The following is a 16,569-nucleotide window of genomic DNA, read 5'->3' on the forward strand; positions in this document are numbered from 1 at the left end:
TCTGGCAACTCCACTTACTATTTTGTGATGCTATGGACTGAATTATGTACCCCCCAATAATTCATGTGTTGAAGTCCTAGCCTCTAGTATGACTGCATTCAGAGAAAGGATCTTTAAAAAGTAATTAAGATTAAATAAGATTATAAGAGTGAGCTTTAATCCAATAGAATAAGTACCCCCCCCTTTTTAAGATTTATTCATTTATTTGAGAGAAAGAGACAGAAAGAGAGAGTGAGCAGAAGGTGGAAGGGGCAAAGGGCGAGGGAGAGAATCTTAAGCAGACTCTGTACTGAGCATGGAGCCCCACTCTGGGCTCGATCACATGACCCTGAGATCATAACCCTGTCTCTCTCACTGCCACATGAGGACACAAAGTGAAGGTGTCTATTCAGAAGCCCAAAAGGGAGCTTTCACCAGAAACTGATCATGTTGGCCCCTTGATCTCAGACACTAGCCTCAGAACTATGAGAATAACTTTTGTTGTTTAAATCACCCAGTCTATGGTATTTTATTATGACAGCCCAAGCTGACTAAGACAATGAGTTTAGACAAATTACTTATCTCTCTAGTTTCAGTATCTTCACCAGTTAAATGGAGGAAAATAATAAACTATCTCTTATGTGATTATTATAGTGAGTAAATGAGATAATACAGAAAAGTGGCATAGCATAGTCTCTGCACAGAGTTTGTGCTCAATAAATACCATAGTCTCTTCCTCAGAATCAAAATTATATTTTAGAATTATTATCGATTGGGCAGCCTAGGTGGCTCAGTGATTTAGCGCTGCCTTCGGTCCAGTGCATGATCCTGGAGACCTGGGATCGAGTCCCACGTCGGGCTCTCTGCATGGAGCCTGCTCCTCCCTCTGCCTGTGTCTCTAACTATCTCTCTCTCTGCTTCTCATGAATAAATAAATAAAATCTTTAAAAAAAGAATTATTATCGATAGGATTTGCTAAGGGTTTAGCTAATGCAAATCTATTTTTCATATTTTTACCTTTCAGTGTCAGGGTAACTGGATCTTTTTTTATTATTATTAATATTTTATTTATTTATTTGACAGGGACAGAGAGAGAGAGCCCAAGCTGAGGGAGCAGCAGAGGTAGAGGGAGAAGCAGATCCCCACTGAGCAGGGATCCCTACTCCAGGTTCCATCGATCCCAGGATCCTGAGATCATGACATGAGATCAAGGCAGATGCTTAACTGACTGAGCTAACCAGGTGCCCCAGGGTGACTGGATCATGATCAACTATAGCACTGATGCTGCTGGCTGAAGTAATTTCTTTGAATAAGATAAATATCCAGAACTAAGATGATGTCAAAGACATCTCATTTGAAGGATTTCCTTCCTGCTGTATTTATTCCTGTTGTAATTCACCTATTGGGTTAGACAGAGTCCCTTAGTAGCTAACTCCCTGGACGATATTCAATTTATTAAATAAATGTGTATGCTGTGTCATGCATATGTAGCTTAGCCCTCTTGGGTGAATCAACGACAACATCTGCTTCTGTAAATCAGCTTGTCAACGGACTCACCCACATTCCTGAGGTCCCAGAATGTCTCATGCAAGTGCTTAATGTGTATAACTAGTGTTGAAATGTAATCCACAAGAAAGTGTGTTTTGACCATGAAAGTGTTCTGCTAGTCTGCTTCTCAGATTCATAATAATGTTTTGAAATGCATAAAGCCTAATACAGATTGGAAGGAAACCAAACTTTAATTATTATTATATTTTAATACATTTATTATGTTCAAATGCTTGCTTCTTTATTCCCTCATTAAATAACGAGATCTAATTGAGGGTCTAATTTACTACTGCAATTACCCCGAAATATTTCAAGATACTTGCAACATGCTTTGGAAATATCTGTGATTGTGGCTGGTGAAAATTAACACTGCATTAACACTGCGGTGGGTTTTGGACAACATTCTTAATTGAAACATATACGAACTTTACCTAGACGTCAGCGAAAAAAGTGAACTACTTTTAAAATACAAACCCACTCTGGAATTTTAAATTTTTTGTGAATTCTACCCATGGATTCTCTGGGCCCTAGGGTACCATCTGTTGCACTAAAACAACTTGACATTGTTTCACAGAGCACTTAGGGTAGCAGGAATGGGTTCTGAAAGGAGAGTCTTCTTTCTACTCTCAGATCACTTAGAGTAGAGCTGTCCCCCAACATTTGAGTCAGGCTTATTCAATCCTTACTGGGTAGATGCAAGTTCCACTTATTCCCATTTCCATGCTCAAATAGTTAAATACAACAAATGCAGATTGGGGTTTTCAGCTTCAGACCCACTTATTCTCTTTTGCTGAACACTCCTGATAGGAGCGATTTCCTCTCAGTGAGTCTGTTTGCTTGGGCTGATTGATATCTCTACAGACAGACTTCCTTTGAAGTATCGCCTGCCCTGTAGCCAGCACTTAAAAGCTGGAAATGAAGTCCAGCAGGAGTTATCCCTGCTTGTTTCTCGCAAAACCATACTAAGAGGTAGAACATCAAAAGTGAAAATGAGGACAAAGGAGGAGGAGGAAAAGGTAGTCCACAGCCTTTTATCTATTGATGGGAATGGCCATTGTATATTGGAGGTCTGACTCACAATGTTTGAAACTGTTACATCGAATACTTTCCAAAATCAGTCCTTAAAGCCTTACCTTTTACCTTGGGAACTGCGTTATTAGTCTTCTTTCCACTTGGCAGTAAATTACTAAGAGTTCCCAAAAGTCTGAGCTGAGATTGAAAGTACTCAGCCTTTGTTTTGCCCCCAAAACCTGTGCGACTTTGGAAAAGTTTGGAAAACTTAAGGTTTTGTGGTCTCTGATGCTGCGTGCAAAACATGAGGGATGAAGAGTGGGGGGCCTTGGATTTTGTGGAGTTCTGAGACTCAAGTTATATTACCGATGGGCTTGACTGTCTCCTAAGAACTAAAGGCTCTCAAACACTGGAAGGAAAACCATTGAGGACGTTAGAGACATCATAGGGAGAAAGGTCTGAAATAGCAGATGGCAAACATGAAAATGGGCTAGCTAAGTACGTTTTAAAAGGTGTAATTGTTAGGCTTGAGTGAAAATAAGTGCTCTCCAGACACAGAGAAAATATTTGATTACAGGTCAAGTTAGGACTCTAGCTAGTTTTCCTTTATACAAGGAATCCTCATGTTTCCTTTACTATTGTATCCACCCTTGGGTTTTCCTGTCCTAGCTCCTTAAGGAAAGAAACTACATCTTATTCATTTTTGCCTCCCAACACTTACATATCATCTGGCATATTGTAGGAGTTTAAACATGTTTGTTGAATTAAACTGACAAACTGTAGTTTGATCTCCTATTATGTAAATGCACTATACTAGATGCTGCGAATTACTAATTCCGATTCTCAAAAATGCTTAGTATTCCTCTGTATCATTCTGATATTCCTTTCAAAAACGTGCATGACTTAAGAAGTATAAAACACCACTATGTCATAAGAATGCATTAAAAATAATGTAAAAATAATAGACTATGTATTGTCCCTATATTCCTATATAATGTGGACATCTTATTCATTGCTTAGCATATAATTTGTGGGTTTTGAAATGTTCGTAATATAGGTGATAACAGACAAGTCTCTTCAAAACAAAGTCAATTTATTTTATTAGTTGTTTCAAGAGTCATAATTCAAAATTCATATCTATTTTCAAGGACATCAATTTTACTTAAAAGGAGCACAGAGAGTACACAGGTTCTGAGTCTGAAATAGAAAGCTGATTTATTGCTGTAGCTTCATTGTCTGTAGACTTTCTTCTCTCCTATATGACAGTGTGAGCATTTAATTCAAAATGAATTCCTTAATCGATAAGGATCATCTTTAAGAACGTCAATCAAAGTAGATAGAGCAGGGTTGCCCAGTGTAATCTCAGAAGGAATACACTGGAGGACTACCCGCTTATTTTCACTCTGAACTTTGGCCTCAAATTTCTTGGAGTTGGAAGCATTCATGCACTGTCTTCTATATGTCTCCAGTTTATACTTACCAGGTGTGGAAGGTGCTATATTTTGATAAACGATCTTTATTGGGATACACTTTTAAAGAGGCAAAACTTACTTAATTCAATGAGCCTTTTAATTTCCTACATACCAAGCTTACCATTCTGTACATTCCATATGAAAGCAATAAATTATAAATTTTTTCTCCTGCTTTAAATTCAATGTTACAATTTATCATTTATGCAATTTATCATTTATAATATAACCATATTTTTTATTGGCCTCATGTTCTTTTCCTTGTTAAGCACTCTTAGATTCTTTATTTCCCTACTTATGGCCCTGTTGACACCCTACTTGACACCAGTTCTTCTAATTACCTGGATTGTCATGTAGTCTTTTCTGTTAATAAGGGATTCCAGTTGTGAATTCTAGCTCCCCATGCTGTCAGCTGAGGTGTGTCTGTTCAACCTTGTTCAGTTGCACTGCTATGGCTGTATACTCGGAAGCTTCTTCCTGACAGCCACATGCACAGTGCTGATTTTCAGCTCACTCATTACACTTTTATCAAAACAGGGCTTTATCTCGCTTATTTTGGAGCAATAAACTTGCTCCATTGTTTAGTTTGTTAGCTTTTGTGCCAGTACAGGGACAAATACTTCTGTGGATTATTTTCCTACAGTATCACAAATTTAAAAAGAAGATAGATAGGGATCCCTGGGTGGCGCAGAGGTTTGGCGCCTGCCTTTGGCCCAGGGCGCGATCCTGGAGACCCGGGATCCAATGCCACGTCGGGCTCCCGGTGCATGGAGCCTGCTTCTCCCTCTGCCTGTGTCTCTGCCTCTCTCTCTCTCTCTCTCTCACTGGGTGCCTATCATAAAGTAAAAAAAAAAAAAAAAAAAAAAAAAAAGATAAATACATTCTCTATTGACAAAGTATACATTTATTTATACATGTATTGCATTTATATCTAGATATTTACACATATATTTACATGTTCTTGTTAATTTATTTTAAATTTGGGAATAAACTTGTTTTTTATAAGTAAATCATAAAGAGCAAGAAATCCTAAATCAAGTTTACAGATATAATCAAAGAAGCTTTGTATGTTTTAAATATTATGGTTATTTTTTATTCCATTAGAGCTTCTCTTGAAGTGAGGGTTAGTGGACATAATGAAAAGGTTCATAATATGAGGAAAATAATTTTAGCATTAAAATAAATTACAACTATAGGAAATCTATTGATGTGAAAGGGAAAGTTCATTAAAATGAAGTTTATATATGCCAAAATAACAGCAATTAAGATTATTTATGCAGTTACTTTTACCTGTACACCTAGATTTGTGCACATATATATCTAACACATATAATTGTAGTAAACCTTCTTGGAAGTATTTGCACTCACTTCTCATCTATGGCAATTGTAATTACAGAGGATTTTCACTGTCTACTATGCATATCTGCATTTTTAAATGTTTGGTAATGTATATGTACTATTAAAAAATTAAGAGCAAAAGCTATAAATCAGCTGACTTCACTAAGTAGTCTTAAAACACTTATATCAAAAGATCTAGAATGTGTTTAAAAACTTTAACTATTTCTTAGAAAGCCAATTTAGTTTGGCCTATGGTAACTAAAAATATTCCTTAAAACCACACAACAGAATAAGTTATCTGGATGAGACAAGAAGGAACTAAGATATAGCAAACACTTATTGTGAAGCTAGGGATTAAACATTCAGTGTAATGATCTAATAAAGATAAAGCAGAGTCTAGATCTTACACCTGAAGCCCAAGAAGAGCTTGCTTCATCATTACTCTTGAACCGAAGATAGTTGTTGGTACCCAACTGACTTACTCACTGAATCCCAAATAGAAAAGCCCATAAGCCTGGGTGTAGGCATATTCAAAATACAAGATATTTAAGATACAGTGTCCAGTGAATTAAGCACTTTTACTTCAGTGAGAAATAATGACTAGAAAGAAAAAAAGAGTATTTTCAGTATTTTTTCCAAAAGTACTTTGGAGATGTATAATGATATTTGCATAATATAGGCTATGAAAAAGCCCTCACAGAAAAAACAACCAAAACCAAATAGGACTCTATTTCAGTGTTCCCCACGCTTCTTTGCTTAGAGAACATCTAATATATAGTTTTTTGTATCTCTTATTAACCTTTGTATTGGAGAAACATATAGTAAAATTAAATTTAAAAACATTTTTTAAAGTAATTTTAAGAAACCCCTACTTTACAATAAAGAATAAACACTATTCTCAATGAGGTTTATGCCATGTACAAGGTAGATTGCAAATTTGGGGGAGTCAATGTTATTGAGAAGAGTAATAACATTTTAACTGTTATCAAAGTAGACTTCAAGAATTCCCTGAATTTTTGTGAAAGGATTACTCTTTTACTCACCCATGAAAATATCTTGAATCCCTAACATAGGCTTATCACATTAACTTCTCATCCTCTGGGGGGGAAAAAAAGGATAGTAACATTTTGTTAAGAAGCTCTAAAGACAGGGTGTGGACACATACACAAATACAATCCCTTCTGACAATGGTGAATCTAAATACTACTGAATCTACTTAAGACTTTTGTCAAGAGAAGCTTTCTACATGTGATTACTTTAATTAGAAAACAAAAACAACAAAACATGTAAGTGACAGCCTGTTTTCTCTATGGCCAAGGCAATACATACATCAGCAAACTACAGCATTAGTAGTAAACTCTTGAACTTTCTCTTCAGATTTTATTTTACTTAAAGTACTAGGGAGAAACTATCCTATGCCTAGTTGTAACAGGTTATTTGAAAATGGAGAGACTCCGAGGTCCCCAAAGTCCACTCTCTGGCCTGCCAGTGTGTCTGAGAACCATAATTCTCCTGTGCTTTTTCTGAAGCATTATCTCTAGAAAGCTGTTATTAAAATAATATATAACCCTGTATTGAGTTGAGGTTATCCATTACATATAATTAGGGTTTTTACAAGCATGAAGACATCTCATATCAGTAGTTCTCAATCCTTAGGGTATATTAGAATTATCTATGGAACTTAAAAAAAAAATGTTGCATCCCATGCTCAGCCAACTGAATCTGAATCTCAGGGTTTGAATTCAGGCATTTTTTTTTTCTTAAGTCTCTGTTCAAGTGATTCTGATTCATACTGAAGGTTGAAAGCCCCCAAAATAAACAAATTCCATGTGTTTCTATAAAACAGCACTGCTATTTTCTCAAGGACAGCTACATAATTTGTGAGGCCTACTGCAAAATGAAAATGCAGGGCCCCTCTTCAAAAAATAGAAAAAAATGTGATTAAAGATATTAAAATATACAGTTTCTGTTCTGTCTTTAGACTTGTGATGCTTTGTGTTCTGCTATTTAATGTTATTCTAAGCAAAAAGAAAAAAATCATTAGCATGAATTTTGCTACTTATCTGTATATTTTGGAGAGGCTGTTTTTAATACAAACATCAGAGCATGTAGAATCACCAGTATTGCACAATTCCTATTTTGTATCTTGTACATGCAAAAGAGAGGCATTGATACAAAAAAACTAGCTTAAATGTTTTTATTTCACTTCTTGATATGCTCACTTTCTACCAATATGCTCTATCTTCAGTTTATCAATAAGCAAGGAAGGAGTTTCCTTTTCTTCTATGTCATTATCTTCAGTGTAGCTGTCTAGATAATATAAGGAGGTAACATGAGTAAGAAAGAATATGATAGGGTTCCTTTTTTTTTTTTTTTTTTTTTTTGCTTCTTGGAAAGTCAGAACATTCTTGACTTCTTTCTGTGTTTGAAACAAACTTTGGTTTAAATGGCCAAGTGTGGCATCTTAGACTTCAGTGTCCTTGCCTATTCAGTCACAGATGTAACACTTCTTGTCTGAATCTTGCTGTCCTACCAATTTATTGCAGGTTCACTGGGATTCTGTGCTCATGAGGCATCGTGAATACAAATGTACAAGCAAGAAATGGCAAGAGATCTGCATATTGTGCCTGTCACTTCTGCTTATGTATGCTCCACTAGTCCATCAGGCCTCACTTCGAAACAAGAGTTCAAAGATAAAATGATAAAGTTTTCCAAGATGTCAACAGCAGAGCAGACCAAGGATGGGGTCTTTTGAGCATGAGCTCTATACCCCTGCATATGTGGTACATCCATGAAGCTGTCCTGCACTTACTCTCCAGAGTAAGTAAGATCAATGGTCTGGTACAATGAAAGGTGTGCAGTGGACCTGAGTTGAGTTCTAATACTAATGACTTTGATCAAGAATCTTAAATTCCCAGAGCCTCCATTTTTAACAAGAAAATAGTATAATTCTATGAATTGGTAAAAAGGAATAAATCATTTCCTAAAGAAACCCAACTTTGTGTTTATTTTGCCAACTTGCTTTTTCTCACTACCTGGGTTATATGGCAGGTAGTTAAAAACTGGCAGCCCCTTTGTTTACACTGAATTCAAAGGTCCTAATATCTCAGATTATGGGCTTATCATCTTTTTCTGCTTTGGTCCTCATACTACTGATGTAGGAACGAGTTAGGGGCAGATGAGGCTAGGCAGGGAAAGACAATGGAAAGACCCCAGAGTCAGGCTCCTACCCATCCCAAGAAAACTGAGATAAGACAGTAAAAACAGAAAAAATAAACCTTTCTCCCTAGCTCCAAAATATTATGGAGTATCCCCCTTTTAATGGCTACTAAGTAATCACAGAAATATATCGTTAAGGTGTTATCAATAGTCCCTGTACAAACCAAGACCACACAAGAATCTCAAGGCCATGAGCTACTTGATTAGGCTCACAGAAATCCCAGATGTAGAGAAATACTATGGAGGGGATATTAACCAGAGAGAAAGGAACAGCTTGTTTGGGTTTATGATATTTACAAAAACATCTTATTTATTGTTATGATAGTTATAAATCCACCATGTTTGTTCCAAATATCCAGCCTGATATTGACAAGAAATTTTCCAAGTACCCCGGTCAGTTTCCTTTTTTTTTTTTTTTTTTAAGATTTTTATTTATTCATTCATACGAGACAGAGAGAGGCAGAGACATAGGCAGAGGGAGAAGCAGACTCCATGCAAGGAGCCATCCTGGAACTTCAGGATCATGCCATGAGCTGAAGGCAGATGCTCAACCACTGAGCCACTCAGGCATCCTCCATCACTTCCCCCCACCCCACTCTCAACCCGCCCGCCCTGCCCTGGCCATCAGCTTCCTATAAAAGACAGACCAAAACAGCCCTCAGGGTCAACTCTGTCAGGATCCTTCTCACTTTTGAGAGCTTTCTCGGTATCTCTGCTTAATAAACTTCTATTACTTTGCTCACTCTCTGTTGTCCACGAGATTTATTCTTTGACTCTGAGACAAGAGCCAAACACTCCTGTATCACTACTAAGAGTAAAAGCAAAGCTTCTGAGCAGAGGGATACTCTGAAGATCCTATTCAGATCTTTCCATTTAGAAAAATCCTGCATTATAAAAATCAAGAATATGCATAATATGTGCATATTCATACATATATGTTATATACACCCAGACAAATGCTTATGTATTCATATATGCTGATCATGCATTTGTTTTCAAAACCATTTTTCACCCTTGCCTCTGATCTGCTCTAAATTGCTGAGACTGAATTTTGCCAATTTTATTTCCTCAGCTTCCTTGCAGGGTTCAGCCAACAGGAGAAGGCAGGGCATTCTGCGTCCTATTTTTCTGGTATCATCAGCAGTGGTCACACCTCTCCATGCCAATTCCAGCTCCCAACAGGCAGATCTCCTGACCTTCCTACTCCCACCTAGTGGCCTGGCTCCAGCTCCAATAGCTCTGCTTGTTCCTTTTGTCACTCTAGCTCTGAAGGTAGAGATGATGTACAAATACAGAGGATGCCTCACCTTCTCCTTTTCTCAGATATTCCAAATACCTTTGTAAATAAACTCCCATACAAAATTCCTTTGATTGAATCATCTGCTGTAGATTTTGTTTCCCTGGTCAAACTATGGTACTTATATACAGATACATACACCTATATATACCCGTATACACATAAATGTGCGGACATACGTGTGTGTGAAACAGTGAATGAGCTGTCTGGTAGCCTGCAAATGACTGTGACAAGTTCAGAATGAAAACAGATTGAGTAACACTAGTGTACTAGTCAGAGTTCTTCAGAGAAACAGAGCCATAAGAATCTACCTACCTAGGGAAATTTATTATAAGGAATTCTTTCATTTGATTATGGAGACTAAGAAGTTCCCTGTTCTGCATCTGAAGGCCTGAAAACAGAAGAGTCAATGGTGGGAGTTTCGGTCCCACTCTAAAGACAGGAGAAAGGATGGATGACTCTTCTCAACAATCATCAAGTAGAAAGAGTGAAGTATTCCTCCATCAGCCTTTTTTAAATTTTGTTTTGTTCTTTTTACGCTTGCAAATAATTAGATGAGCCTCACTCTCCCACATTGTGGAAGGCAGTCTGCTTTACTCAGTCTAGCACTGGACTGTTACTCCCATCCAGGCACACCCAGAAAAATTGTTTAACCCAGTATCTGCGCTCATGGTCCAAGTGAGTTAACACATGCAATTAACCAAATTAACCAGCACAACTGACTTTGAATTCCAGTGCCCTCAGTCTCAGCGGGCAGAAATCAAAAGTGAAAGATGCCAAGACAGGAATTCATTTGGCTGCCAAAGACAACTGTTTTTTTTGTATTTCATTATTACTATGTGGAATTCAGAATTCTGTAGCAGTCCCTTGTCACATCAGTTATCAGGGACAGCCATGAAATGCAGCACTAAAAATCCAAAACAACAACAACAACAAAACCTCCCCAAAACCACTTTCCTTTGCTGTACGCAGTTTTTAAGTTGTTTCCATTTCTCTCTCCTTCCTCCCAAACTCCACCAGTTAATTTGCCTTTAGTTTTCCTTGGTTTGCAAAGCAAGTATAAGTGAGAGAACAATATTGGGGTAATTTTCATGTTCAAAAAAATACTAGGTATTTCAAGGTATCTTGATGAGACAATTTGACCACTGAGATTTATTCTCTCTTGCTCTCATAAATTGCTAATGGCACACCTATTTCTTGCTGTCACTACTCATTTTTTATTCCAATTCCAATTCTTTGCTCTGTCTTTTGTACCTTGTAGATTCAGGTGAGACTGAATTAGTCTCATATTAAAGATATGTTTAATAATTAGATTAGATTTAATAAAATTTTGCCAAATCAATCTTACTAAGATTTTCAAATTTGATAGCATTATAAAAAATATAACTGTCTTGTAGTAATACAAAACTCTCCAAAATGTATAATAAATAAAATCTGCAAATAATGAGATCTAGGACATACAAGCAACATACACATAAAGAATTTTTACATAAAATTATAAAATAAAGCTATAATGATATCAATTTCTTAAGTCATTAAACCTTTTCCACAAAAATGAATTAACAGAGAAGCCATAGATATACCACATTCCCCTCAATCTCATCTTTTTATTAACATTATCTTGTTTTAAAAATCAACCATGCAATGTTTTAGATCAACCAGTAGAGTCATTTTGCTTTCACCCCAACACACTGGTGTCCACATTCTTTTCTTATTAAGCATAATAAATTTAACTATTGGACCAAATAAATCTATGACATGGGAATTAAGGGAATAAAGCACATGACAGTATCAGACTTTAAGGTATTCACTGCAAAATCCAGAATAAACGTGTTTTACTTTAGGTTATCACCTAAATAAAATCTGAAGTTCCCTTTGTGGTGTGTTTATAATATGGGTTTACTCTGACCCACAGAGTATCCATTAATTTCCTGTAACAAACTTGCTGCAATGTTTGTAAAACTTATACATTCTACTATTATTATTATCAGGAAGTTTGTATTCTCTCATTGCTGGTGTGTTCATTCCAGTTACTAATATGACTTTCCTGGTTCTGGGTCTCTTTCCTGAGCAGCTACAGACATACTTTTCTGAGGGAGGAAAAATGGATTTGTTCCTACAAAAAATTGAAGGGCTTTTTTTCCCCCCTTTATATCTAAAACAGAATATTTGTCCCCTGAAAAGAAATAACAGAATAACATGAAAGACCAAGTAACTAAGAACTTATTTCTGGCATGTTCTGCTTCCTGGGAAGAAGAGTCAGTTGGTTTCCATACTGAAGTGTCCCAGGCCACACTTTCAAGGCAAGAATCAAAGACCTTTACATCAAAAGTAGTAAGAGCCCATAGCAGTGAATAGAAGCATTAGAGACCTAAAGAAATGCTATCTTCAATTAATTCTATCTGTCTACAATTTTTTTTTAAAGACTTATTTATTTGAGAGGGCAGAGGAGGGGCAGAGGGAAAGGCAGAGAGAGACTCAAAACTGGCTCAACTCTTGAGTGAAGAGCCCAACATAGGCTCCTTCTCATGACCCTGAAATCATGACCTGAATCGAAACCAAGAATCAGTCACTCTCCTACTGGGCCACCTAGGTGCTACTCTGTCCCCCAATTCTTTTTTTTTTTTAAAGATTTTATTTATTTATTCATGAGAACACAGAGAGAGAGAGAGAGAGAGAGGCAGAGACACAGGCAGGGGGAGAAGCAGACTCCATGCAGGGAGCCCAATGTGGGACTCTATCCTGGGTCTCCAGGATCAGGCCCTGGGCTGAAGGCAGCACTAAACCGCTGAGCCACCTGGGCTTCCCTCTGTCCCCCAATTCTTAAACATGTCCTTGTATGTAGGTACAGGTCCTGGCTCTGAATATAAGGTTTCATAATGAACGTAATACTCCATAGTATTACCCCTTGCTATTCAACCAGGACTGGGATTCTCAGTCAAGGTGCTACTTATTCAAACATATCTGCCTATTGACATGCTACTGATCTTGTTACAAAACTATATTAAGGGTTAAAATTCCACAAGATTTAGAGCACTGGATTTTAACCCATATGACTCTGATTTCAGACCAAGCTACTTTACTTTCAGCCATGTAATTTTCTTATATTTAATTTAATTCAAGTTAAAATTTAATTTAATTAAAACTTAAATTTCTGAGTTGTAATTTCTTTAGATTCTTAAATAATAGTAGCACAATTATTTAATAGCTATTCACTATCTACTAGACATGTGTTTATGACTTTCCATGATGTATATCATTGTTTTTCTCCACAGCTCATTGTTTTTCTCCACAGCTCCACAGCTCATGGCATAGAAGTGAAAATTAGAGGAACAAAAAGGTAGTTAGTGACTTACCAGAAAGGTAAATATAATATAGACTTTGTGAATAGGAGTTTTGTAATCAAAATGGCTAGATTCAAAAAGAATTCAACAATAAAAAAGACTATGTATATTTGACCATGTTCATAATATCTCTTTCCCTATTTGTTTTCTTTTTTTAAAAAAAAATTATTTGTTTTAGAAAGAGAAACAGCGTTAGTGCACATGCCAGTGGGAGGAGGGGCAGAGGGAGAGAGAGAATCCTCAAGCCGACTCCCCACTGAGCACAGAGCCCCATGCAGGGCTTGATCCCAGGACCCTGAGATCATGACCTAAGCCAAAATCAAGAATTGGCTGCTCAGATGACTTTGCCACCCAGGTGCCCGTGTCCTTACTTTTCTTATTAATAGTGTTGTTTGAAAATAATAATGCTGCTTACTTCACTGATTTGGAATTAAATTAATAAGTACATGTGAAGGACTTATGAGAGTATCAGGCGTTTATTAAACACACAGAAAAAGTTAGTCATTATTACTATCCAAGATCATATAACTATATAATGACAGAGTGAGAGATTAAATCTCAGTCTGATTGAGGTCAAGGAAGGTGATAGGTATGATCTCATTTATGGACATAAATAGTACTTATCTCCTCTTATTCCCAAATAATCAAAAAAACAAAATATGTCAAAGTTTTATAAATTGCAAAGTCCTCTGCACATAGAACATGATGAGCTTAAATAAATGCATAAATGTGAAAGATCATCTCTATGATTAAATATTGCTATTTAACTTTTTATTATTATTTAATTATTATTTAATTATTATTTTTATTATTTTATTTATATATTATTTATTATTATTTTATTTATTTATTTATTCATTTATTGTTATTGTTTATTTATTATTTATTTTATTACTTTAAAATTTCCTCTAACTGCTTTTAATGGACTTGTGGCAGGATGTTAACTGTCACTTGTTCAGATAAGAACAATTCAACTTCTTTGTATTTTCCTTTGCTCATTTCTTGAGTCAGAGATCATCCCCAGCATGGAGTTCATGAATTATCATTTCTTCTGGGTCACTGTGCTCTTTGGGGATGTCTTGATTTCAACCAGGAGTGGTTTGTTTCCTATCGTATATGGTACTTCCAAAAAGGGGCAAGAAGGTAATTTGGGAGGTGGAGAATGATGGGACTATCATGAGGAAGGATGAAGGAAGGACAGCAAAAGAAGGAGGAAACTGCGAAGCAAGATGCCAGATGCCAGGAGCCTAGAGCAACCAGCCCCTCACATTCATTTTCATAAAATCCACTCTGCTTGAGGTGCCACCTTCTCTTCCTCTTTCCTCTGCCTTGAAACAGCTCTTCCCAGGTGAGTCCTGAGGCCCCAGAACAATAGTGACCCACAGTGGAGTAAGTTTTCCCTGGTCTTGTGATTTCCATCAATATAGTTGCCACTGGGCCCTTTGCAACCAAGGGAAAAATAGGGACCCTGGAGGGAGGAATTCTTGCTCTTGTTCTTGAGAGCTAAACCAATTTAGAGAATAAGTGGATAAAATTATTCAATTTCAGGAAATTGACAGAAATATGCATGTATTTGACTTTTTCTCATTTCAAATAGTCATTTGAATTTTTTATCTGAAGAATCAAAAATTGTATTAATAAATAAATTAATAATATACTAAGGAAAATCCTGTATTTCATTTACTGTCTTTAGTTTATACATTTTCTTCTCTAAAACTAAAATCCAATACTAAACCTCTCTTGTAAGTTCTTATTTTCCTCATTGTTAATCATGATTAACAATGGGGTCCTCTATTGAGCATTTATAAGAATCAGATAATATGTTGGGTAAGCTGTGCATTTCCTTTTTTGTTTTGTTTTCTTTGTAAAGCTTATCCTTGTTTTTCCCAGTTTTAAAATCTTCCCATTGAGCATTCTCATTCTAACTCATCTTTCAAATAAAATTTGAACTCATTAAATTCATTTTTTAAAAAAGATTTTATTTATTTATTTTACAGAGAAAGAGAGAGTGTGTGTGTGTGAGAGAGAGAGAGAGAGAAAGAAGAGCAGAGGGAGAGGCAGAGAATCTCAAGTAGACTCCATGCTGAGCATGGAGCCCAAGTGCAGCTGGTCCTATGATCCCAAGCTCACCACCCAAGCCAAAACCAAGAGTTGGTCACTCCTCTGACTGAGCCACTTAGGTGCCCTAAATTAAATTCATATTTGTCTCTTTTCAACTTTTATTAATTGCATGTGCTTTCCCAAAAGAAATACTATTTATTTTTTACTTTACCCATCATTAACTACATTTTCCCTCGTGAAAGAATCGTACTATCCTATTCTCTTTTGACTATTTTTCTTGTGTCTCCATACAACCGAACATTTGTGTGTGACATCATTATGACATTGTTTAGGGGTACTACCCTTTTCTACTGGGAGTTATTATTTTATAATGAGTTTAAACAAAGAACAAGTAATGTGATATACCTTTATTTCCTTTCAAACTTGTGATCTCCTTTTATTTTCCAAAATATTTGAATTCTGTCTTATAATAAATTTCCATCTTTATTGCTTTCATGTTACTCATACATCACTTTATGCTTCATGTTAGTATTCATATTAGAAATCTCCCATTTTCCCCTTACAGCACCTTTTTATAATATCATCTTTGTAAACAGTCCCAATTGTTTACTCTCACAGCTCCTTCGCCAAGAAAACCTGATTTTAGGTAACCTTAGTTTCACTTCCTTTATTTATAACCCTTGTTCACCTTCTTTTTTATTATAATTACATCATAGTGTTAACATTTGTTTATATTTATAGTGCTGTTATTGATATAATGCTGCTGTTTAAATCTCTGCATTCAATTTTGTTAAATTTTGAAATATGCATATGCATGTAGATTAAAGATATACAAATAAAATCATACTAGATTCAAAGTGTAATTAGGATGCACATGCATATATATGCATATGTATAATTTCCATTTGGGAAACATTTCTTTGAAAAGATCCTTCCTATTTAGCTATCTTTGGTGTATCTTTGATACACTCCCATGAGCAGACACTGTGTATCCAGGTTTTACATCTCAAAATAAATTCAGTGACACATATTTATTATAGAAGACATCTGGCTAGCCATTTATCATGATCAAAGATGCATAAAATATATCCACTATTCATAAGGATCTTTAAATACATATGAGATGTTCAGATATGTATGATGGATTAACTTACATCATCAATCATTCATTGGGAATCCCCAGATGAGTGTTAATGAGATATTCATTCTTCTACAGTCACAGAAATGATAGAATTCTCTACCCAGGAGGTGGTCAAGACAAATTTCACTAAATCGTTACAATCTAAAAGATGTGGAAAGACTA

General features: G+C 36.0%; 2 long non-coding RNA genes across 5 annotated transcripts in view; one reads left to right on the plus strand and one right to left on the minus strand.

Moving 5' to 3' along the window:
- The window catches only part of LOC140631911 (uncharacterized), a 51,711-nt gene extending 43,432 nt beyond the window's left edge, over positions 1 to 8,279 (plus strand). Inside the window, exon 3 of the long non-coding RNA XR_012029461.1 lies at positions 7,892 to 8,279. This is a non-coding gene — a long non-coding RNA (uncharacterized lncRNA). The remainder of the gene's footprint in view (positions 1 to 7,891) is intronic.
- Positions 3,747 to 16,569, minus strand: part of LOC140631910 (uncharacterized) — a 70,682-nt gene continuing 57,859 nt past the window's right edge. The window contains exons 7-8 of one of the 4 annotated variants that reach the window (XR_012029459.1): positions 6,389 to 6,443; positions 3,747 to 4,839 (exon numbers count right to left, since the gene is read on the minus strand). This is a non-coding gene — a long non-coding RNA (uncharacterized lncRNA). The remainder of the gene's footprint in view (positions 4,840 to 6,388; positions 6,444 to 16,569) is intronic. The other 3 variants (XR_012029460.1, XR_012029458.1, XR_012029457.1) reach the window with 3 other exon arrangements.

Source organism: Canis lupus, chromosome 4, assembly GCF_048164855.1.
Source record: "Canis lupus baileyi chromosome 4, mCanLup2.hap1, whole genome shotgun sequence".
In the NCBI taxonomy this organism is placed as follows: domain Eukaryota; kingdom Metazoa; phylum Chordata; class Mammalia; order Carnivora; family Canidae; genus Canis; species Canis lupus.